The sequence below is a fragment of the Panthera pardus genome, unplaced genomic scaffold, assembly GCF_024362965.1.
Source record: "Panthera pardus isolate Hobbes unplaced genomic scaffold, ASM2436296v1 HiC_scaffold_24, whole genome shotgun sequence".
Taxonomy (NCBI): domain Eukaryota; kingdom Metazoa; phylum Chordata; class Mammalia; order Carnivora; family Felidae; genus Panthera; species Panthera pardus.
In genome coordinates, this window is record NW_026526810.1 from 121,919,119 (window position 1) to 121,943,524 (window position 24,406).

Consider the following 24,406-nt stretch of genomic DNA (forward strand, 5'->3'; position numbering starts at 1 on the left):
TTTCCCTCAGATCCAGATATACTCCTTTGTTATTCTATCATGATTAATCATGCTCAAATGTCTCAGGAACCTAAGGTGATCAGGTGGCAGGCTCAAGTTCCAAGTCACTGTAACCATTGTTTTGTCCCCTTATAGAAGTATTCCACCTTTGCGAGTAAGTCTTCTAACATAGCAGGACCCAAAGTTGTAGGAGCAGGTAGCAACACCTTTTGGTTTCACAGCCTCTGTCTTCTGGTAATGGACAACATGGAAAACCCAGAATAATTTCCCTGTATCAATATTCTTATTTTAATCACGTCCACAAATTGTCTTTTGCCATATAAAGTAGCATTCACAGGTTCCGGGGTTAGGAAATGAACAAATTTGGAGGCCATTATTCAGGATACTACATCACATTAGTACAAAGTGATGGTAGTAAGGAGCCTTGGTGAGAAGAAATATATGTTTTTAAACCCATGAATAATCTCCATCTCTGCTACCAATGTAATGTTATGAGCCCATTGCACAAGTTCAGGGTGGGGGTGGGAGTGGCAGCGGGAGAAGAAGCTTACATGTGTAGAATGAGTTCTCTTGGCCCCAATTACTACAGTGGATGTCTTTTGGGATAGCTTTTGTGCAAAATTAAAATAAGACACAAAATCATCACACTGAAGGCTCATTACAGAGTGTCCATTCACATACATCATCCTCAGAGCTTCTTGTTATTAACATTTCATCTTGTGATTGCCATTTCACTGATCGACCGGACAAACATTAGTCACTGCCATGAATCAAAGTGGAAACTTATCTCTGGCTGTCTCTCCTTTGCACTCATCCAAAGAGAAGGGACAGCTAGTTGTGCTGCATAAATTTCTTCCACTTGTTTCTTTTCTCCAGGGTATGCTCTGGAGTTGAGGCAGACTACTTTTGGGTGATACCAAGATATCATCTATAGTTTTTATTAGTTTTTTTTTCCTTCTATTTGTCAGTTTATCTCCAAGATTGCATTAGGTATAAATCGAAGGAGATATGACAATTTTTCTCATTTAAGAACCATAAGAATCTGGGGGCCCTGGGTGGTTCAGTCAGTTTAGCATCTGACTCTGTTTTGGCTCAGGTCATGATCTCACAGCTTGTTACTTGAAGCCCTATGTCAGCACAGAGCCTGCTTGCAATTGTCTCTCTCCCTCTCTTTCTGCCCCTCTCTGCTCACTCTCTATCTCTTTCTCTCAAAGTAAATAAATAACCATTTAAAATAATTTTCAAAAAAGAATCATAAGAATTGAGGGCTATTGCTGATGCAATTTACTTGCACCTCAATCTTTAATGAAACCTACATATAATGCCACACACACACACACACACACACACACACACACACACACACTATTGTGGTTATATTATTATATATACCATTTCTACTTTAGTGAGAGTTATTTTGCCATAGCCAAATTTCACAGTTTGCTGGATCAGATGACACTCCACTCATGGTGGGTGGTTAGGTTTTAATAACTGCTTGGTGTCTCATAGACAAACAATCTTAACCAGGACCCAATAGTAAGCCAGTTGCCACTTATCAAAAGTTACTGCAGTATAATTTCTTTAGGAAAAAGGATGTGCTCCCTATTGTGGCTTGAGAGAAAGATCCATATCTACTGGAGACACTTGACCATCAGTAAACCAGCTGAGTTATAAGGCCTTGATAAAATTCATTTACACTGATCCTGAACCTGCTTCATTCAGTCTTCTCTTGGTTCTCATAGTACATTTTGTTGTTTAGCACACCAAAATGGAGTATTTTCAGCCACCAAACAAACCCTGGAAACATCAAGCCTTGTCTCTATTGATTAGTTCTAGAATTTGGAAAGTATACCTTGTTCTTTATTGTAAAGAATATACCTTTTTAAAAAAATGTTTATTTATTTTTGAATGGGAGAGTGGGGGAGGGGCATGTGTATAAAGAGGCAAAGAACCTCAAGCAGGATCTGTGCTGACAGCACGGATGAGGGGCTGGAACTCAGGAACTGTGAGATAATGACCTGAGCCATAGTCAAGAATCAGATGTTTAACCAATTGAGAGACCCAGGCTCCCCAAGAATATATCTTAATATGCCCCACATCAACACATACTTGGAAACTTCACCAAATGGCAAGCCCCTTAATTTGTTTTAGCCAATCTTTCACCACTGGTACACTTACAGTAACCATCTAAAATACTTCTTTTCTTATACCTTAGGATGCAGAGGTAAAAACAAAAGAAAGAGGATATGATATCGTAATATTGTTGCTTAGAGACATATATTTTTGATTTTTGGTCATTCAAGTGACCAAAATATATTTCTTTGCATATATTTGGTCTTTTGCCACTATTTCTGGCTCACTGCTCTTCAAACCCTTTGAATTTCTTAGGTGTTGAGGGTAAAAAAGTGGCTTTTGTTATGTTAATGAATGTGGTTTTATATTCCACCCAAGGGCTGAGGCTGGTTGCCAGGAGGATCAACCATGTGATTAGAGGGGTGGAACTTTCCCTCCCATCCCTGACTTCCAGGGAGGGGAGAGGAGCTGGCAGTTGAATCAGCCAGTGGCCAATAATGTTGTCAATCACAACCATGCAACGAAGCATCCATAGAAATCCATAAATTTGAAGAGTTTCAGAGTTGATAAACACCTGGAGATGTGGTGAGAGTGGTGCACCTGGAGAGGGCATGGAAACCCCATGCTCTTTCCCCATATCTCATTCTGTGTATCTCTTCATCTAGCTGTTGATGCATACCCTTTATCGTATCTTTTAATAAACTGGTAAACTTAAGTGTTTCCATGAATTCTGTGAACAACTCTAGCAAATTAATCAAATTGCCAACTCCTGTGCTTATAATAAGGGAGGAGGTTGGTGGAACCTCCAATCTATAGCTAGTTGGTCAGAAGCACAAGTAAGATTCCTGTGCCTATAACTGTCTTCTGTTGCCAGGGTGGGAAGCAGTCTGTAGGACTGAACCTTTAACCTGTAGAATCTGATGCTATTTTGGGGTAAATGGTGTCAAATTGAGTTGAACTTGAACATCCTGCTGGTGTCCAAGGATAACTTGGTGTCATATGTGGGACAACACCTCCTGCCATATTGGAATTGAGTCTGGGAATACTTTGTGTGTGTGCAGTCTTTAGCAAATACGCAAATGAACGAATGAATGAATGAATGAATGAACAAATGAATTGTTGCCTAGATCAGTTTGTTCACAATGACACTTAAGCTTTAAGCATTCTTGGAGACAAACAGTGACTCATTCTTCTAGATTGCCTTTATCATAACAGATATACAGCTTTTGAGTCAATGGCTTTATCCCAATGTTTACCAGTGTAACAACTAAATGACTCAAATCCATGATACCTCAAGGCCTGTGAGAAAGCCAAGATGATTTTACTGTCACCTTGACATTTTGTCAATGTCTGTGATTACAAGGCATGTGGGTCAACAATTGAGTTGCAGATTCATTCTCTCCATCAAGGGATTTCACATTTAATTAAGTTAAAAAACCACTGGACCTGAACTCAATTCTTGTTACCTTACCTTACCTTACCTTACCTTACCTTACCATACCTTTGACTGGTTGAAATGGACTGTAAGCATTTGGGGTTGCATTTAATAGCATATCTAACTTCATCATGTTGCCAAATTTCTGGACATTTCTAGAATTGGGAACTTGGCTATTTCTCAGTTTCTCATTAAACTAATTATTTGTTCTGCCTTCCATTTTGCTTCTTTAATACATACTCTTCAGTGAGTTGGATTAAAACAGCATATTTTTTTTTTCTGAGATTGCAGTTTCTTCTTTTTCTATTTGTTCATTTGCTTATTCAAAAAATGTTTGTTGACAATCTGCTATATACCAGGCATTATTATTAGCAGCTATGAAGATTAACAGATTTCTGACAATAAAGCTATTCCAGTGAGAAGTGGTAACATGTCAATAAATGAATAATTAAAAATATTAAAAATAGCATATCAGATAGTTATACATCCTGTGAAGGGATTTAATTTAGGTAATGGGATAAGGAGTAGCCTTATATTAGTTATTCAGAATAATCTCTATAGAGCATTAAATACATTTTTCAAGGAATATGAAGGAAACAAAGGAAGAAATTGTAAAGATAGAGGGAAGAAACATTCAGAGGGACCAGGTAACACAGGGGTTGGCAGACTTTTTCTATTAAAAGGTCAAATATTTTAGGCTTGTGAAGCTCTCTGTCATGACAAAAAACTCGTTGTAGCACAAAATTAGCCACATCAAAAAATACAAATGAAGGGATGTCATTTTGTATCAATAAAACTTTATTTACAAAATCAGGTGGTAGGCTGGATTTGGCTCTCAGACTATATAGTTTGCGAACTCCTGTGCTTATACAAAGGCCTCAAATTGTAAACAAACTGGACATGTTTGAACTCAAAGAGTGGCATGCTTGCAACCTGATGGATAGGGTGAAAAGAGCTAGGAAATAAAGTGGGAGACGCAGGCAGTGTCAGGGTCATATAGAAAAAAATTAAAGCCAAGAGAGTGGATCATATTTTAAGGTTACAATAAAATGTGAATTTGGCTACAAATTCTTGCTGTCCATCTATCCCTACATCATTTTGTGCATTCAGTGTGCCCTTCCAATCTGATTTTGGGCTTGAACAGCTCTTATGCACTGGGACTAGTGTTCATTTTTCCTTTTAGAAAGGCTTTTCTTTTATAAACGTCCAAGTTCACTCTTATTAAAACTATGCTGGTAGTATAAAAAGATGATGGTGACTTAGACTTGGTGATGTCGGAGTGATTATGAAGATTTGGAACACATTTTGGGTGTGGTTTCAACAGAATATCGCAAAGGTTGAATGTGGGGAGTGAAGAAACGAGAAATCTGGGACCACATGTCAATGTCATAATCAATGTGGTAGAATGGTGGTATTGGACAGTGAGATAGGGAAAGTCTGAGGATCAATTATCTCTGAAGTCATTGACAACTGAGTGGTTTGTTCTGGCCCATTTCAGTATAAGGATCAACATGATACCTAGACTGCAAAGAGATATCTAGTTTCATGGCTATTTTAGTCTTTCTGCTTAAGAAATCAAACCTATGTCTTTTGGGTCTTTACTTGAAGTTGACAAATTTAGTATAATGCCTAGCATCACCAAGAAAATAATATTAAGTTATAACAAATGGAACAGTTAAAAGAGAACAGATACGGAGGCAAAAAATGAGAAAGACCCTTCAGAATTAGACCCAAAATTTCTGGTCACTGTAAATCGGGCTTCACTCCTACTTTGGGCAAAACCCATCCTGTATCTTAACTGAATATATCTTTGGGGAATGAAAATGTTCTCTCCTCTTAAAGGTACTAGACAGGGGCACCTGGGTGACTCAGAGAATTAAGCATCCAGCTCTTGGTTTTGGCTCAGGTCATGAACACACGGTTCTTGGGTTCGAGCCCCATGATGGGCTCCATGCTCTCAGTCTGGAGCCTGCTTGGGATTCTCTCTCTCTCTTTTTCTCTTTGCCTCTCTCTCTCTCTCTCTCTCTCTCTCTCAAAATAAATAAATAAACTTTAAAAAAACAAGTGCTAGAGATGGAAAAGCACCATATTTAGAGTTGAGCAGGTGAGAGGTACATCCTCACTCCACCATTAACTAACTCTGATCTTAGACAAGTTATAGAGCATCCCCCTCAGTTTTCCTCTCTCTATATGGTAAAATTTAACAGTCCTTATGCAAAAGCCTTCTTAGAAGATTTAATTGGTTTAGATTAGTGTCACTTTTATTAGATAGTGTTTATGATCAATTAGTATAAAATCATTGCCTTGAGAGGTGTTCACAATCAGGCTTGTGTTCCATTGCTGACTCCCAACTCTACCATTTTCTTTCTTTCTTATTGCCTTTCAGCCACAGACATTTTGGAGATTCTTCCTTTTTTTTTTTTCTCTCTCTGTTTCTGGAATATACCTTTGTGACCCTTATCTGAAACTTTGCATTTACCCAGCTTCATTTTCACATGGCCTAATCCTGCCTGATCTATAAGATGCCAGCTTAAATGTCACCTACTCAAAAAGGTATTCAGTTCCAGGATTTTTTTTTCATAGAATTTAAACTTCAACTTGCTATTTAATCTACTTAATGTTACTATCTTTCTTCCCTACTGGAACATAAGCTTCATGAGACCAAAGACATTTCTCTTTTTTATCAAAAACCAAGCCTAACACACCGTCTGACATAAACAGAAATTCAGTAATTGTTAGATTGCAAGTGAGTTGTTTAATTAGTCCCACCATTTTCAGTAGAGGACTTGGCACCATAAATAACAGTTAATATTATTATCATTTTTATTATGGTTTCGTTTTGAGAAAAGATTTCTGAATTTCTCAGTAGTCCTCTGCTTTAAATAGACTGTCAAGGAAAAATCTCTCAAATAAGCTTTTCTGAATTTTTCCAGCTTATCAAAAATGGCCCCAATGGAACTGTCTTCCTCTGTAACAGAACCAATTAGTCTGAGAAGCTTTGGTTTGACTGAGAGGTGTTCCAGTTACAACCACTTCTACAATTAAGCTTCTTTAGATGTCTGGGCCTTGATTTGCATTTTTCTGGCACAGACATTTGCCCTGTAGTCCCTTGCATAACTATAGGACACATTTCCACTAATTCACTCCATTTTTATTTCTTTCAGCCTTTTCCTCCCTTCTTCCCTTCCTTCTTTCCTTTCGTTATTCTTTCCTCTATTATTTCCTGCCCTTCTGTATTCCTGCGTTCAGTCAGCTCCCAATTAGGCACTGCTGTAAATGCTGGAGGGACAAGACAGAAAACACCCTACATTAATGAAACTCACACTCAAGTCTAGAAGATAGGGAATAAATAAGTGAACAGATAAGTGAGCAATCTGTGGAACTGTGTTTGTGAAAAACATTCCAGTCCATGGTGGCAGGAAATGCAAATGCCCTGAGACAGCAATACGCTTAACATGTTTACAGTGAGTAAAGGATATTGGCTTTGTAAGTGCAGAAGTTGTTGGAAGTGACATTTGAAGATTAGCCAGCAGTAAGACCATTACAACCCCTATATTTTACCCTAAATACACAGAAAAAAAGTTTGAAGAGTTTTGACAGGATAATGACTTGATCTGATTTACATTTTGACAGGATTTTTTCTGCCTTGTGTGAACCACAGAATGTAGGGAGTCAAAGGTAGAAACAGGAAAATGAGACAGGGGGCTCCTGTTGTAGCCCAGGTGGGAGATGACGATGGTCTGGAATGTAGTGTAATAATAAAAACAGTGAGCCTTGGGATATATTTTCTTTTTTTTTTTTTTTTTTTTTTTAATTTTTTTTTTTTCAACGTTTTTTATTTATTTTTGGGACAGAGAGAGACAGAGCATGAACGGGGGAGGGGCAGAGAGAGAGGGAGACACAGAATCGGAAACAGGCTCCAGGCTCCGAGCCATCAGCCCAGAGCCTGACGCGGGGCTCGAACTCACGGACCGCGAGATCGTGACCTGGCTGAAGTCGGACGCTTAACCGACTGCGCCACCCAGGCGCCCCTTGGGATATATTTTCAAGGTGAGGCCAACAGTGTTTGCTTGTGGTTTAGTTATAGTGTGTGAGGAAATCAAGCATGGTTCTACAGTTTTTTGTTTTTTTGTTTGTTTTTCTAAACAGTGTGGTAAATAGTAATGCTATTTATTTAGAAGGGGAAGAATAAGTTAGGATAGAAAATCTAGAGTTCAGTGTTGACATGGTAAGTTTGAGGTGTATCAAAGATTTACACTTCTATATGAATCCGGAGTTCAGGAGAAAGATGGCCTTCAGCTATAAATTTAAGAGTCATCTGTATAGCAATGATGATGTTCAAATCCATGGCTTCAATAAAGTCCCAAAGGGTATGGGCGTAGTTGGGGAAAAACCAGAATATTGATTTGGGGGTGCTCCTAAATCGGGAAAGAAATGATACTGAATCAAAGAGAATGAGACAGGAGCCATGAGATTAGAGGCAAACCAAGAGTGATTTTCTGTCGTGGTAAGGGGATAAATATGGAGGGTAAATGCAGGAGGAGAGACCACTTGATGGTTTTATTTCTCCCTAGGTTCTATCTAACCATTCTGCCCTCCTGTTGACTACACAAGTACTATGGCCAATTGACCTTGTGGTAGATTCCATGTTCACTACCAAAATGATATGTTGATAAAGACCCAGTCATCTGTCAGCTTCATCTGACACCCCTTTTCATCACATCTCACATAAGAAAATATGATACCATTTTGGACAACTGGATGTATTACCTCTTCTATAAGTTGGCGATAGCATTTACTTATTTTTGTAACTAATCCTATGCTAGTCCAATGAAATGATGCATCTTAAAGCTCTTTGAACATTATACAGTGCTCTATTAATGCCAGAATTCTTTGCTATTATTTGTAAAAGAAGCCAATGGTAGTGAGGAAAGACAAAGAGAAGAAAACAATAATGTTTGGTTTGTTTCTTTCTTGATTTAGAATGAATCACTGGGTGTATTTAGTTTCTGTTCCTTTACTTTAACATGAGTTTTCAACTTTGCTACTCATAAGTTTAAGTCTTATAAAGTGTTTCCTGCTGAAATGCCATGCTGACTGTTATTCAGCAGCAAATAAATATTGCTGTCCTCACTAATTTGAAACAGTATGAGTTTTAAACTTCTAGCTGTGGGAGATTTATTAAGATTACAGTTTTCATCACCATCCCTTCAAGTCCATCAAGATAGGTCAAAGCTGTATAATTTAAAAAAAAAAAAAACTAACAGCAATTTCCATTCTTTTTAGACTATGCTTTCTGAGCCAGCAATATCGTTAGAAGCACAGGCTTGCAGTAAATGAAATACATATCCACCTACTTCGTAAATATTTTAACCTGACCTCAGTTTTTGGATTAAAAAAAAAATGTTGACCATTTCATTTCATTGTAAGTATGAAAGCAAAATAGTTCTTTTTACGAAGTAAAAAGGCCTACCTCCTACACATAAAATTATTTTTGTACTTTCCTTTTAAATAGTTATAATAGATGAGTTAAAATGAAAATAAGTAACCCTGCCATTCACTCTGAAATGATGAATATTGGCAAGGAACTCTTTTTTAATTATTGTAATTTTCTAAGTATCATTTCAATGAATTGCCCAATTACTATATTTATTGATTTAGAGTAATTGATTAAATGGTCAATAACCGGGGCCATTTTATTCTAAGTTCATTAATGCTCATGCAAAATGAGGTTTGAAAATACTTTAATGATTATTATGGTCAATGCATAGAAATATCTTGAGAAAAATTCTAGACTGTTTCAAGAAATATGATTTATGGAACAACAGCCAGAATTTGAAATGACCCCTCTCTTGTTGGATAGATTAAATTAAATTAACACTCAAGTGAGTTAGTACCTTGCCTAATAGACTAGTCATGATCATGAAATTTTGAGAGCAAATTGTATCATTATATAACAAATCCAATTTTAAAGGCATTAATTGACTCATTTTTTTCTAAGATACTACAATGAATACTTTTATAAGAAAAAATAATAGCTCCTCCACAGCTAGTAACCAATTAAATAATCCAGTTACTCTTGCTATGCATAGGTTTTCAATCAATATTTATTCAGTGAGTTAATATAGCTATTATATAAGTCTAAATTTTCAAGTTAGAATAATCTACTTTTAGTGATTTTTGCATATTTATGCATAGCAATGTTTTCAAGAAAATCACCTTAGGTACTTTGTAAAAGGTAATTCCTCAGTTGTACTAATAAGACTTGGGAGAAAGTTATCAATTATGAAGTTTCACTTTTACCCATGTATTCTTTCCCTCTGGGGAAAAAAAAGTTGGGGTGCCTGGATGGCTCAGTCAGTTGAGTATCCGACTCTGATTTCAGGTCAGGTCATGATCCCAGGGCTGTGGGGTCAAGCCCCGCATCAGTCTCTGCACTGAGAGTGGAACCTGCTGGGATTCTCTCTTTCTCTCCGTCTGCCCCTCTCCTCTGCACTCTCTGTCTCTCTAAAAATAAAAATAAAATAAAGTTTGTTTTTTTATTCTAATTTTTGAAATAGCTTAGGAAAATAGAAAAAGCACTGAACCATTTTTGTCACTTGTGATCCCAAACAAATCACTTAATTTTTTATGACTTCTTTTCTGCCCCTGGAAAGTAATTAAGATGGTTTAAACATATGTGATCAAACTCCTCACACTCATTACACTTTTGCTTACTTTCATGAATTGCTCCATAAAATCAAGATATGAATATGGTAGCATAGTTTTCTATGTATTTGCTAAAGCCCCCTCATACCTTTGAAGCCAAAAATCGAATACTGCCCTTTTGAAATGCTCTACACTTCCTTTAACTCTTTAAGAACACTGGGGATTTACTTGGTCAGAGTTACTTCAGAGGCCAGGCAGACAAGAAAGCAGGGTGTGGACACATCTCCATTGTTTCTGACGATCACAGAGAGTCAATACTGAAGACTCATAGTGTCTCGTCCCTTGAACATTGTCCAGCCTTTTGGGGTGCAAGTCTTGAGTGCCACTGCTGGGCCACACACACAGGCTCGGAATCTCTCTCCGTCTCTCTTTCTTCCTCACTTTGTTATTTCTCATCCCTATTCTTCCTCAAAATACAACATCTTGACCTGATGTCTGGGTCGAGGGAGCTTCTTAGCCCAGCTGTGCTGGATGCCAGCCCTATTCTCCACTTTAGCCCCTTAGGTCATTGTTTGAGTCTGGGTTACTGGCTCAGTTTTCTTTATTCAGCATATTTTATTTTAGGATACTCTCACTGAGTCTTGGTCAAGTTTATCCTGCTTGACTCCAATTTTGTATCCTGGGAAGCAAGAGATAATGCCCTGTCTCTTAGAATGTCCTGAGCTCTGAATCAAAATAAGCTATCTATAAGTTAGGGATCTCAAGCAAACTTGTCCAAAATTCCCACAGCCAAACTACAGGACATTAACTTTGCATCCACACTAGTACCAGTGATATTAACTGCATTGGAAGATTTACTTCAAGGCACTGTTAGTCATCACCATGGTCATAGAAGATGTGGCCTTTTAAGTAATCCCTTCAATAGGTGATTTATTTGAATCTTTCCCTACACAGGTCTCATGGGAATAATGTACATCAAGGCATTGTAAATTCTAAAATGTTATGCTTAATAAGGTAATTCAACTTCTCTACACACATATTCCCAAATGGTATGGTGCACATGAAGAAATAAGTTCTTTAGTCAATGTCCTTTTCATTTGCAAATGTGCATATGGAATCTACAAGTACAGAAAATGATTGCTTTGTAACATTTAAAAGATGGAATATATATCTAATCTTATTCATGTCATGATCAGTAGTATTTGTTTTTAAATCAATTAAATTTATCAATATGCATTGAATTAAATTAAATATTAAGTTAGGAGTGCCTGGGTGAGTCAGTCAGTTAAGCATCCAACTCTTAATTTTGGCTCAGGTCATGATCTCACAGTTTCATGAGTTTGAGCCCCACATTTGGCTCTGCACTGACCACATGGACCCTGCTTGGAACTTTCCCTCTCTTTCTGCCCCTACCCTGCTCATGTGCTCTGTCTCTCTCAAAATAAATAAAAAGTGTATATATATATATATATATACACACACACACACACACACACACACACACACATATATATGTTAAATTAAATATCAAATATGTATTTTAAAACAATTATTTTCTTGGTGCACTGAATTTAATGATTTTTTTTCATTTCAGAAAGGTACTAAATAATTCTTATAGAACATTAAAAAAAATGGGTTAGGGGCGCCTGGGTGGTTCAGTCAGTTAAGCCTCCAACCTTGGCTCAGGTCATATTGTGGTTTGTAAGTTCAAGCCCCACATCCAGCTCTATGTTGATAACTCAGAGCCTGGAGCATGTTTAGGATTTTGTGTCTCCCTCTCTCTCTGCCCCTCCCCTGCTCATGATCTGTCTCTCTCTCTCTATCAAAGATAAACACTAAAAAAAAAAATTAAATCCAAACCAATCAAAACTATCAGTATTCTAATAAGTGGACTTTAAAACAAACACCCAAAGTTACTTCTTTTCTTTGAGTAATGATAGTACTTGAAAGCAACTCACAATTGACTATTTTCTGTGTGGCTTAAAAATACTAGTGAGGAGAATAATAACTATTTTGCTACTGAACATATATGATGGTAGCTTCATCCCCATATTGGAAAGTACCCCTCAGGACATTACAGCTTCATCCTACTATGCTTTCCCACCCTAATTTTTCACCCACTCTTTCTTTTTAATTTTTCTTTTTAAGAATATGCTCATTACTGCAGCTCTGAGTGAAAGTATACCAGCTAACCTTATCTAATCCTTTCACTATGTGCTCTTTTTGTTTCTAGCATTTGAATGAGATAAATTTCTACCACAGACTATGTATCTCTCAGGATGTGGCAAGAAGTATTCCAGGGGATTCCAAGAGGCTTGTGAGGGCAGGACATGTATAAAGACTTTAAATGATTAGCTGAATCTCTCAAGTCTTCTTGGAAAAGAGCCACCTTCCTCTGCTTGCTTTATTATACCTTCTTTTCTGTCCAAAGTTTAAAATATGGCCCCCTTTCCCAGACTTCCTTCTGTATCTGATACCCAGTATAGAATGTTGCAAAGTATGAAGTGGCATTGAACCAAAGGGTTCAATTTGAATTCTTATCCCAATATTTACTACCTCATGATTTTAGGTGGGTTTACCTTCGGTCTCATCTCATTATATGGTGTTACTACTCCCTCATCATATGTTGCTACCCCCTTGGATAGCACCTCCTCATTACGTGATGTTCGTATATTTATTGTGAAAAATTTTTTCAAGTTTATTTATTTGTCTTTTTGAGAGAGATAGGGAATGAGTGGTGGAGGGGCAGAGAGAGAGAAAGAGAGAATACAAAGCAGGCTCCACACTGTCAGCACAGAGCCTGATGCAGAGCTCGAACTCGCAAGCCATGAGATCATGACCTGAGCTGAAACCACAAGTCAGACTCCTAACTGACTGAACCACCCAAGCACCCCTGTGAAAATTTTTATCAAAGATCTTACCTGGTTCGTGGTTAATGTTCCATGATGTTAGCTGAATAAAAATAGGTGTTGGTGAATAGGTATATTAATGAAGTTGGCTACATTAAAAAAGAAATTGTTTCTATTGTGATTTTTGATAAGTTTCTAAGTACTTATCTTGCTGAATTTTAGGTCCCTTCGAACGTATTGATTTATTCATCAAGCATTTCCCATGTGTTTAGTGCTTATAACATTGTGCTAAGTATCATGGCAAAGGGGACTCAGACTGGAAAAGTAGGTATGAGACCTTGTTTCTTCTTGTTGGTTTAGCTTTACCTCTTCTTTTCTCCCAGAACTTTTGTGCTCAATTAGTTCTATTTCCATAGCTAATAACAATTTTAGCTTGTGGACTATATTTCTTTCACCCAAGGTTTTATCAAGTAATACATTCTCAATAAGTATTTATTAAAAGAAGGACTAATTGAATAAAGCACGAAGAGTTTAAGAGTGTTGCTGATTTAACAATGATGTTAACAATGGATGGGAACTTCACGTTGACTTAACAATGATGTGCACAGATCCCCAAGCAGAGCTGGTGGGTCTCAAGATTTCTTCCCCAAAATGCCTGAGACTTTTTCTCTGCCAGGAGTTTTGGCATCCAATTCCATCAATCACAAATTGAGCATCATCTTTTAGAATAAAGACACCTGAGAGGGAATTGAAGGCTACAGTTCTTCTTGCGTCAATATAAGCTAATGATTTTGTGTGCATTTGCTTCCCCAAGCGCTAGGCTCCAAAAGTATTGGTTGTAATTAAAATAAAATTAGTTTGTTTTCCTCCCATACCTAAGTAAGCTTAGCTGCACCAATTCAATGGGAGTCTGGGGAGGAGATTAAAACTCATTTGAGATCCTTGAAGGGGTTGCATGCACTTTTCAGTAAGCCTGAGTGGGGTACTACATTTGATTGATGAAAGCTAATCGAAAATATTTTGTAAAATAGATTTTCCCAACCTGGCATGAGAACCTAATTACCAATAAGAACATTGAATACATGAAAAATGAAAATATGTTCCAGACTTCTAGTTACTATGGATTGTTTTGAATAGGTCTTTTCTGTAATTTTATTTTTTCCTAACACAGTGATACAGTTATATTGTGTGTTATGTGACAGGGCAATATATGTTACAAAATTGTTAATAAAAAAAAAAGGAAAACCAGTGGTTAATCAAATAGTTATTTATTGCCAAACAACTGCTGAAAAGTTTCACATTATCTCCTTTAGTTCTTACCAAGTCCTTATGAGGTTAGTAATACTAACACTATTCTGTAGACAAGGAAAGGGACCTGGGGAGGAGATAAAGCCAATAAATGACAGAGCCGGAAGTTGAAACTGGGTCTCTCAGTGAACTTCAGCATTGTCCCATTGCACTGTACCCATATTAATCTATCCATCACAGATAAGTGTGTCCTGTCCTTGTGTCCAGCACGGTGCCTAGGTAGAGTAGTGGACAGTGCAGACATTCTTGTTCTGGTCTCATAGAGTGTAGAACCCCATGGAAGGAGAGAAATTACACAAATAAACACAGAAATAAATATGTACTTACATGTTGGCGTCTATTATTTGACATAAAAAGATAGGTATGATGAGAGAGAAAAAAAATGGATGCAACTTAAATTAAATGATGTAATGATGAGGTTGCAGTGGTCAAGAAAGGTCTCCTGCTGGTCTAATGGTGGAGGCAGCGTCTGGGTGGGGTCTTATTGGGAGCATACGATGTCGATAGACTAAAGGAAAAGAAAGGATTTGTAAAAGGACAAATGTTTTAAAAATCCATGAGAGAAAAAGGAGCTTGGTTCTCTCTAGAGATTGTGAAATTAGTCTGGGCGGGCTGTGCATGTGCTTGGTCATTGAACTGGCTGCAACATCAAAGTACAAGGGTTTTAGAGATTCTGCTGAACTTGTCTGCCAAGCCGTTGTCTGGATGCCCTTATACCTTAAAGTTAAAGCAGTTGACGATGACTCACCCCCATCTCGCCTCCCTTTGGTAAGCAATGCTATTTACCTAAATTTCCTAGATGTTTTCTCTTATAGACATCTTCAAAGCTTTCCAGGGGCTTATCTATAGTTTTCTCACAGCTGGAAAAGGAACAGATAAACTCTGAGTTCCACCAAATGGTTTTATGATCCACTAAGCTTTCGGAAAATGTCTGTCTCATGGATTACATTCTGTAGAATATGTGTTTATACTTGATCTCATATTTTCCATGGAAAAATCAGTTTGGAAAACACTTCATACTATACCGTCCTCTGAGATCAGGGTCTCTAGTAAAATATGTAAAAAAAAAAAAATAATAGACAAAAACTGATCAAAGTTTCAACAAATATCATGCTTAATTTTCTTCAACACAGCATTTCCCAAACTCATTTGATCATGGAAAACTTTTCTGTTGCTGTTGAGGTGACCTTCCAACCCATTGTTTGGGAAAAGCAGCTTCAACTCCATCACTTAAACCTTAATACATAGAACTCTCTCTAAGGAAGGCATTTTGCTTCTTAAATTACAACTAGACCAAATCAGACATGAGTAAGCAGCTAATAATTCAACCACATTGATATTTTGTTGGCATGTAATCAAATCAATTTAAATGGCACTGAAAAGCTACTCATGTGCTTTAACTCATCTCTTAATTTTGTATTATTTTAATTGATCCACCTATTAACTGATTTGGGGGAAAAATTGTATATGTATTTCATTTCAAAGTCTCTCTAAAAGTAGATCCTAAGTATAACAATCAAAAATATATCCTTGTATATTTTTAGTATCTATACTCAACACACATTTTTGAATTAGTATTCTCTCTTATCCTAACATTTTGAGGAATTAGGTCTTTAATAAATTAAGATAAATAAACCAATCTGTAAATTAATTCCAGTTCTTAATTATGTCTTCTGAATCCTATTTTCTTCCCTTATCCATAGGTACACTTATAAAATATTTTAAAGATTTTCTTGAAGTGTGTTAATATATCTCACTTTTATATTAAAAGTTTACTCTCTTCCAAAGTCATGGAGCCTCAGGATCAAATGAACTTGTAATACTTGCTTTGTTTTGTTCATTATATCTTGAGGTGCCCCCTAGGTTGCCCTGGACTTCATACACTCCATGCTGGGATCATCTGTTCTTTTTTATAATTTGAAGTTTCCAGCTCTTTTTTTTTCCTCTCAAATTTGTTTTGAAGTAAAAATACCATCATTTTGAAACACTTGGAGAAATGATAGTTCTTGATGCACTTTCTCTTTACTTCTATCAGAATTAATTATTGTATTTTTTTTCTGATCCATATTTGAGTGAAGCAATTAATATTTCTTGAGACACGAGCAAATACCTACTCAAGAATGTTTCAGAACTCTTCCTAATACTAAAAAATAACATAGACATAAATCCAGAGCCCCAAAGTAACTTGCATAATATCACACAGCTAAGAGAGGCAGAGCCCTGCTTGGAATTTAGGTTTTCCTGAGTACAAGTATGTGCTCGTTGTTTTCTACCACAAAACCTCATTTCATTAATAAAATTCTAAGGATGACTGGCTTGGTTGTAACCCATGCAAATGTTACCTGTCATGATTTTCCAGATGTTTCTTTAATAACATTAGCACCCCAATGGCTAAATGTTATGCCAGTATGAGTATGTATATGAAGAAGGGAAAAAAATAGCTTTTATTTTAGAAAGACAAGACATCATTGTTATCAACAGATAGTAGCTAATGGCTAAATACGAAAATTTGTGTTTTGAGGCAAAATGCATTTGGATTGTTTAGCTGATTTTTTTTCCTATTCACTATAGGTTACCATACTGATTTCTAACTAGATGGATGCCCCTGTGTGTGTGTGTGTGCGTGTGTGTGTGTGTGTGTAAGATAGACAAAATTTGTCATCAGATAGTACTCTTTAATTAATAAGAAAATATGTAGAATTTTTGAAGTTGCCTAACTCTTAAAGAAAGAAATAAAGAGAAATTCTCAAATTAACCCATGTCTGATATAGCACCCCAACTTGTATTAATCCCTTTTTAACCACTTTGGTCAATAATGATAGATACAATTAACTGATCTGTTTTTTTACTCAACATATATTAATGGGGTGACTATTTTAGGTCAGATGCTTATTCTATGAGTTGGAGAAAGGCTAAAATAAGACTGAAATGGTCCTTGCCCTCATGAAGTTTCTTTTGAAAGGGTTAGAGTCAAACAGTAAACTTGTAAACAATTTACAGATTGTGAACAGTGATATAAAGCTCTTATACTGGAGAATAAAATGTGGAGGTTGACATTTAAGTAGAGTCCTGAACAATGAGAATGAACTAGTCGTGCAAAAACCTCACTAAAAGCAGTTCTACTCAGAAGGAATAGCTGTTGCAAAGCCCTAGGTCAGGAAATATCTTGATGTGTTTAAAGAACATTAAACAAAACAAATGTTTTTGTTTAGCCGGCATAGCAGCTCAGAACCTGGAACCTGCTTTGGATTCTGTGTCTCTTTCTCCGCCCCTCCTCTGCTGTCATTCTCTCTCTCTCTCAAAAATAAATAAACATTAAGAAATTTTAAAAATGCTAATGCAGATCCTGTAGTGTCTGGTAGAACATAATAAAAGGTATTAGTTCTATTTTATGTGCCAACTGGAACACCTGAATGTTTTTAAGCAGAAAGAATGATATGAACTGACTTATGTTCTGTAACTATTCATCTGGATGAAATATAGAAAGCTGACTATAGGAAGTGTGGTATAAACATTAGTTTCAACCAAATAGTCCATGTTTCATATTTCTTGGAGTTGAGTGGGGCCATGTCACTGGTCGGCTTAGTCATCAAACCCCCATCAACAGTGCTCCAGCCCTTTACCTTTTGTGCCACAGCCGTGGAGGAGGCTGAATATTCCAGATGCTGCTCTGTACGATGGTGGAGTCTCAGTCAGCCTGGGCCCCTAAATGATGATACACAACAGAGTCCCTTGAAAGTCCATAAGAAGCATATAACAGGAGCATGAAAGGAATACTAGTTGGGTTAAGCCACTGCCATTTTGGAATTGTTTGTAACCACGGCATAACCAGACTTATCATGGGTAATACAGAGGGCAATGCGGGAAGAGGAAAACAAGATAAATGTTGTAATACTTCACATGAGAAGCAATGTTATCTTGAATTACTGGCAGCTGCAGAGTACAGAGATCAAATTGAAATGGATTTGAATTGCATTATGTAGGTAAAGCAGACAAAACTGGTGGGCAGATTGGATGTTCTGAGTGTCTTCGAAATGGACAGTCTATTTTATCAATTGTCTGTTGGAACCTGAAACCCGTTCCCACACTGATCGTTACTATCACCTCCATAGCAGGAGCTGGAAGCCCAGAAACTCCATTCTCCAGACCGTCTCAGAGGCAGGGTTCCAGTTTATGCCCTGCAAATGGAAAACTCTTGTTAAAGATTCGATAGGATGAGAAGAATGGACAGTCACCTTGGCTTCAGCTCAGAGGTGTCAAAGCTTTGGAAGATGGCAGGCAGGAGATTTTTGCCAACAGATTCCAGGCATCAGAATGTGAATCGACCCATTTGGTGCCGAGAGCCTTGTTTGGGGTTGACAGTGATTTCTGGAAAGGCAGCAGCAATTTCCCAGACCTTTACTGTCTCCACTCACCCAACAGTTTTATAACCCTCTAATTCTTTGTACTATAATCTCTGCTTAATGGAAATACCTAGAGTTGTTTCTGTTTTCCACACAAGCTATTCATTACCCAGTATAATACAGCATATATATTTTCTAACAAATCACCTTCATAATCAGAGGAAACGAAGGCTCAGAAAGTTAAGGGCATTGTCTAAGATCCTTTCATTATAATTGGTGTAACTGGCCCATAAAGCCAGTTCATAACTTGTGATTCATTACTTGTGCTCTTTCTATTACGGCATGTCTCTCTAAATCTTAATATTCTTCTCTATAAAATGGAATTTTAAACAATTCCCTTGTAATCTTAGAGCCTATGATTGACACTATCACAATTTAGGCATTCTTACTTCAGCAATGAAATTTCTGCTTATAAGGAAATGATACCTACTGGTGCATCTCGGCACATTTTTATTTTCCATCTGATTCTCATTTTAGCATAAAGCTACTAAATCAGATTTCATAATTTGAAACTCTTTGAATTTGCTGGTTTAGCTTACAGGTAAATGATACTATGCAGAACTGCTGTTACAAATCCAATAACACCACAGTGGAAAATGAGAAAATAGACATTATTGAAGAAGTGAGGGAAAAGATTTTAAAGAACTGATTTTTGAGTCAAACGCCTTTCATCGCAGACAGGGGACATTAAGGAAATGCCTAAAGTAAGCAGAATGTTAAAGCTGTAGTTTGTTGGGGTTTCCCCCCCAAAAAAAATATTTTTCTCAAATATCTTGGGAACATATTTCTTTTTTAACTTATCAAAATAAACTAACTTTACTCTTTCTTCTTCAGAGCCAGGAGTGTCCTTTTCATTTAAGACAAGCTTTAGGTATAAATAAAATGGGCAAGCACTTGGCTAGAGAGTTGATTAAGAAAGGTGAAGAGAAGCAGACACACATGCACTCAGAACACGTAAGTACACATACAGAGGGAAATAAACCATGTTTTAGGTTTTGCTTAGTGGCAGCCCCAGAAGAACTGAAAGGTCCTAAAATTCAGGTGAGGTTATTTAAATATAGTCCTATTATTTATACCATTTACAGCATATTAATCTGCTCGGGCTACCAGAACAAAATACTGCAGACTGAGTGGCTTACACGACAATTTATTTCTCCAGTTCTGGAAGCTGGAAGTCCAAGGTCAAGGTGCCAGCAGCTCGGTGGCAGTGAGGCTTCTCTTCCTGGCTTGAGATGGTCACCTTTCCACCGTGTCCTGCATGGTATTCCCTCTGTACATGCAGAGATGAAGACATCTTTGGTGTCTCTGCCTTTTCTTATGAGTCCTATTGAATCAGAGCCCCGACTCTATGACTGCATGTAACCTTCATTGACTCCTTAAAGGCTCTATCTCCAAATATAGACATGTTGGGGGTTAGGGTTCCAACATGTGAATTTGGGGGGGGGGATGTAATTCAGTCCAAAGCATGCATATATATATATACATATTAATTTCTATACACATTTGTTGAATCCTTGTTATGTATATATAAGTGTATATATATGTATATATATGTATGTATATATATGTATATATATATATTTGCTGAATATTTGCTGGATATGTAACAAGGATTTGCTGAATCCTTGTTTTATATATGTATGTATATATATGCATTACATATATGTATATGTATATATACATATATGTATACATATATTACATATATATATTATATATACAATATATAATATATATAATAATATATATTACATATATATTTCATATTATATATGTGATATATACATATTATATATGTGTATATAATATATATGTATATGTATATGTATATGTACATGTATATATGTATATATAATATATAAATACATATTATATATACATATATACATATACATATATTACATATTACATATACATACATATACATATATATTACATACATATATGTATATAATGTATATATACATTACATATATGTATATGTATGTATACATATACATATATATACACATATACATATACATATATATATAACACAAGGATTCAGCAAATGTGTATAGAAATTAATTTGGGACTAATACATTATAGATGGCAATTATGATTTATATCATCACGTCAATTTCCAATGGAAAAATTTCCAATCTCCATTAAAAAATATTTCCATAAAATACAGACTTCAGTTACAAAGTCAAGGGCTCAGAAAAGAGATTCTGTCTTTATACTTTAACAAACTTGGTCAATATTTTTCCTTATAGTTTTATTCACAGAATTTGTGAATGAGGCTAGTATGTGATTTTCATCTTCTGTTAGGTCCATTTTCATTGTTCACTTTAAATATAATGTATTTTTTAAAAGGCAATAGCATTGACATTCAATGCCCCTGCTCTCTGGAGAAAAGAGGCACTTCTAAGTTTAGAAGGGAGAAGCCCCAAGAAAGGATAAAAGCCTGGCTCAGTCCATGTGAAATGAAAATGTTCTGTCAATAATAATCAATTTTAAAAACGGCACCACATACTGAGGAAAAAGAGTTGACCACACACGAAAGACTGAAAATGCAGAAAATTAACCAGGGAGGAAACAGAAAAATATTTCTCCTTCGTAATAGTCAAGAAGACACAGTTTATATCCTATTTCTCGCTTGAAATACGAATTCAAAACGCAAGCAGCTCGTCAGTGAAAGCGATACTCTCCTATATTGTCACAGTGGCTGCAAATCAGAGCTCTGACTTTGAAAAATACGATGAGAAAATATATCAGGGCCTTAAAGCTTCACCCCCATTGATCAGGTTGTGCTAATTCTGAGAAGAAATTAGAAGTAAAACTATAAATACTGTGTCAAAGCCTGAATCGTGACCCCCCAAAGATATCACGTCCCAATGGCAGCAACTCGTAATCATTGCTTTACGTGGTAAAGATTTTGCAGCTGTGAGCAAGGGATCATGAGATCGAGGGATTATCTGGGAATATCCAGCAGGTCCTACGCCTGCTCGTAAGCGTCTTTCTGAGAGGGCGGCAGAGCGATACACGCACGCACGCACGTACGTACGTGCATGCACACGCACGCACACCCGGAAGTGATGCAGCGTCAGGGCAGGGAGAGATTCAAAGGTGTTCGCCGTGAAAACCCGTGATGCGACAATTCCCCGGGAATGCTGGCTGGCAGACAGCACCAGCTGGGAGAGGGAAGGTATGGATTCTCTCTCGGAACCTTCAGATGGAGGTCTTCTCTGCCAGCACCTCCGTTCTGGCCCAGTGATACTAGTTTGGGATCCCTGACCCCCAGAACAGTGAGAGGATAAATGTCTATCGTTTTCAGCCAACGAGGTTGTGGTACTTTGTTAAACAGGAAGCTAGTAACATGCGGATAAAAAACAAAACAAAACAAACAAACAAACAAAAAACTTTGTTGCAGTGTCATTTATAAAAGTAAGAAAAAAAAAAATCAAGCAGTTCCGATTCAAAAAGTATGGATATGATTAAATTAGCCATGGTACATTTATGCAATTGGATATTATTCTGTTTTTTAGGTGTTTATTTATTTTGAGAGAGAGATAGAATGTGAGTGGGGGAGGAGCAAAAGAGGGCGGAGGGGAGAACCCTAAGCAGGGCTTGAACTTAGCATGAGATCATGACCTGAGCTCAAATCCAAAGTCGGGCGCTTAACTGACTGAGCCACCCAGGCGCCCCTGGGATATTGTTCTACTTTTAAGAGAAATATATGTAATTTTAGATAAAATGTCAACGAAGTTTCCAAAATTAGTCATAAAATGGGCAAAAAGTTATGTAATCGTTATCATGTCTGAAAAACAAATAAAACACCTTTTATTTTTGATTGATTGAGTTCTTAACAAGGTGGAAATTAACCACGGGCTAGTATGACCCCCTCTGACTTAATCCTGGGGATACCAGAAGTTAAAGGAAAGTGCACGAGTCTGCAAATCGTTGAGAAAAGCACGGGGTAAGGGAAATGTCAAGTAAGTGACACTTGTCGCCTGCCACCAGGAGCAGCAGTTCCAGGATGGCAACCCACTGCATGCATGGTTCACAGGTGTCAGGGATGTCAAGGAAGGTACGACTCACGCAGGGCACTGGATGGAACAATGCTTTACTCACATAGAGCAAGATAGAGTATGATCAGTGTCAGGGGTGAGCAGAGGTCACTGATGGCCAGTGGGTCTCATCCCACAGCCACAGCAGGGAGATGGTCTTCACATACTCTTCTACTGCATGTGAAGGATCATGTTCCCGCCCTGCCAGGAGCAGATAAAGCAGCGAGTTGGACAGGTGTCATATGATGCACACACCTAAGCAGAACAAAGAAAGGTGAGCCCAGAACAGAAGGTATTTCCAAACAAGATCACATGCACAGCACGGGGATGAGGGCTCCCTATTTCCCTGTAAGGAAATGTTCTCCTCTATTCTTCTCAGCTCTGTAGCTAATAATCATGCATATTGATACATTTAGACAGAAATGTTTTGATATCCGCAATGGACTTTGAAATGATCTCAACATATGATAGTTTAATGGATGGATAGAAGAATGAATAGATGGACAGAAAGTACTAATGGCTGAGTCTAAATAACAGGTGTAAGGATGCTCAGTGTAAAATTCTTAACAACTTTGCTCTATGTATTGTTTGAAATCCTTTACAATTAAATGTTGAGTGAGAAAAGTAGGAAAGAGAATACATTTTGAGCCACAGTTTTATTTATGTATACAGTTGACCCTTGAACAAGGTAGAGGGAGGGGTTCGTTGAAAATTCACATATGACTTTTGACTCCCCGATTACTTAACTACTAATAGCCTATTGGTGACTGGAAGCTTTACTGACAACATAAATGGTTGATTAACACATACTTGGTATGTTATGTGTATTATGAGAATAAGGTAAACTAGACAAAAGAAATGTCATTAGGAAAATCTTAAAAAGAGAAAATACATTTACAGTATTTGTCAAAAAAATAATCTGTGTATAAGTGGACATGTGTGGTTCAAACTGCTGTTGTTCAAGGATCAGCTGTATTAAAAACATACACATAAAAAAAAACATGTCCTAATATGCTGCAATATGAAAGAACTTATGTGAAACAACAGAGGTGAGTGCAGATGATAAGTGGAAAAAACATGGATTTGTTTATAAAGATTGTAGATGACGAAGGCCAAAGGACTGAGGAGTGTAATTGGGTCAGCTCTCTGTGCTGAGGTCCAAAATAACAAATATTGTTTTGAAAGCCAGTGAGAGACAATGATGTGTAAAGCAGACATCACATGCTCCCTTGCATATTCTGTAACCAAGTCACATGTGAGAAAGGATGCTTGATCCACACTAGTTGGACGTAAAGTGACTGTCTGCATTTTGTTATCAACTCTTCTATTCCAGGAACCAGCCATCTCCATAATGATTCACTTCTGGGTCTACATGAAAATATTGAAATCTCTTCGTATGTTCCATATTAAATAGTATCACAAAATGACATGTGGCTCCTCTGAGGAAGCCAGGATACCAGTATTTAGTCCTGACATTGTTGGGTGACTTTTGTACGATGACTTTAACACCTGGTTCTGAAATGGCCTCGTGTGTAGATAGGACTGAATACTTTCTCGAAATCTTTTTTCTAGCTGCATCATTTTCTGGGGAGATGTTAGAATGGAGTAGGCACCAAAGCTCTGAAGTCAGGTGGTTTCTAA

The 24,406-nt window shown here is 37.1% G+C and overlaps 1 long non-coding RNA gene across 1 annotated transcript; it reads right to left on the reverse strand.

Annotated features, from left to right (window-relative positions):
* Positions 1 to 19,847: 19,847 nt before the first annotated feature.
* On the reverse strand, positions 19,848 to 21,731 carry LOC109274417 (uncharacterized). Its single transcript, XR_002083584.2, has 2 exons — positions 21,622 to 21,731; positions 19,848 to 19,986 (listed from the first exon to the last, which is right to left on the reverse strand). It is a non-coding gene; the product is annotated as an uncharacterized LOC109274417 (long non-coding RNA).
* Between the last annotated feature and the right edge of the window lie 2,675 nt (positions 21,732 to 24,406).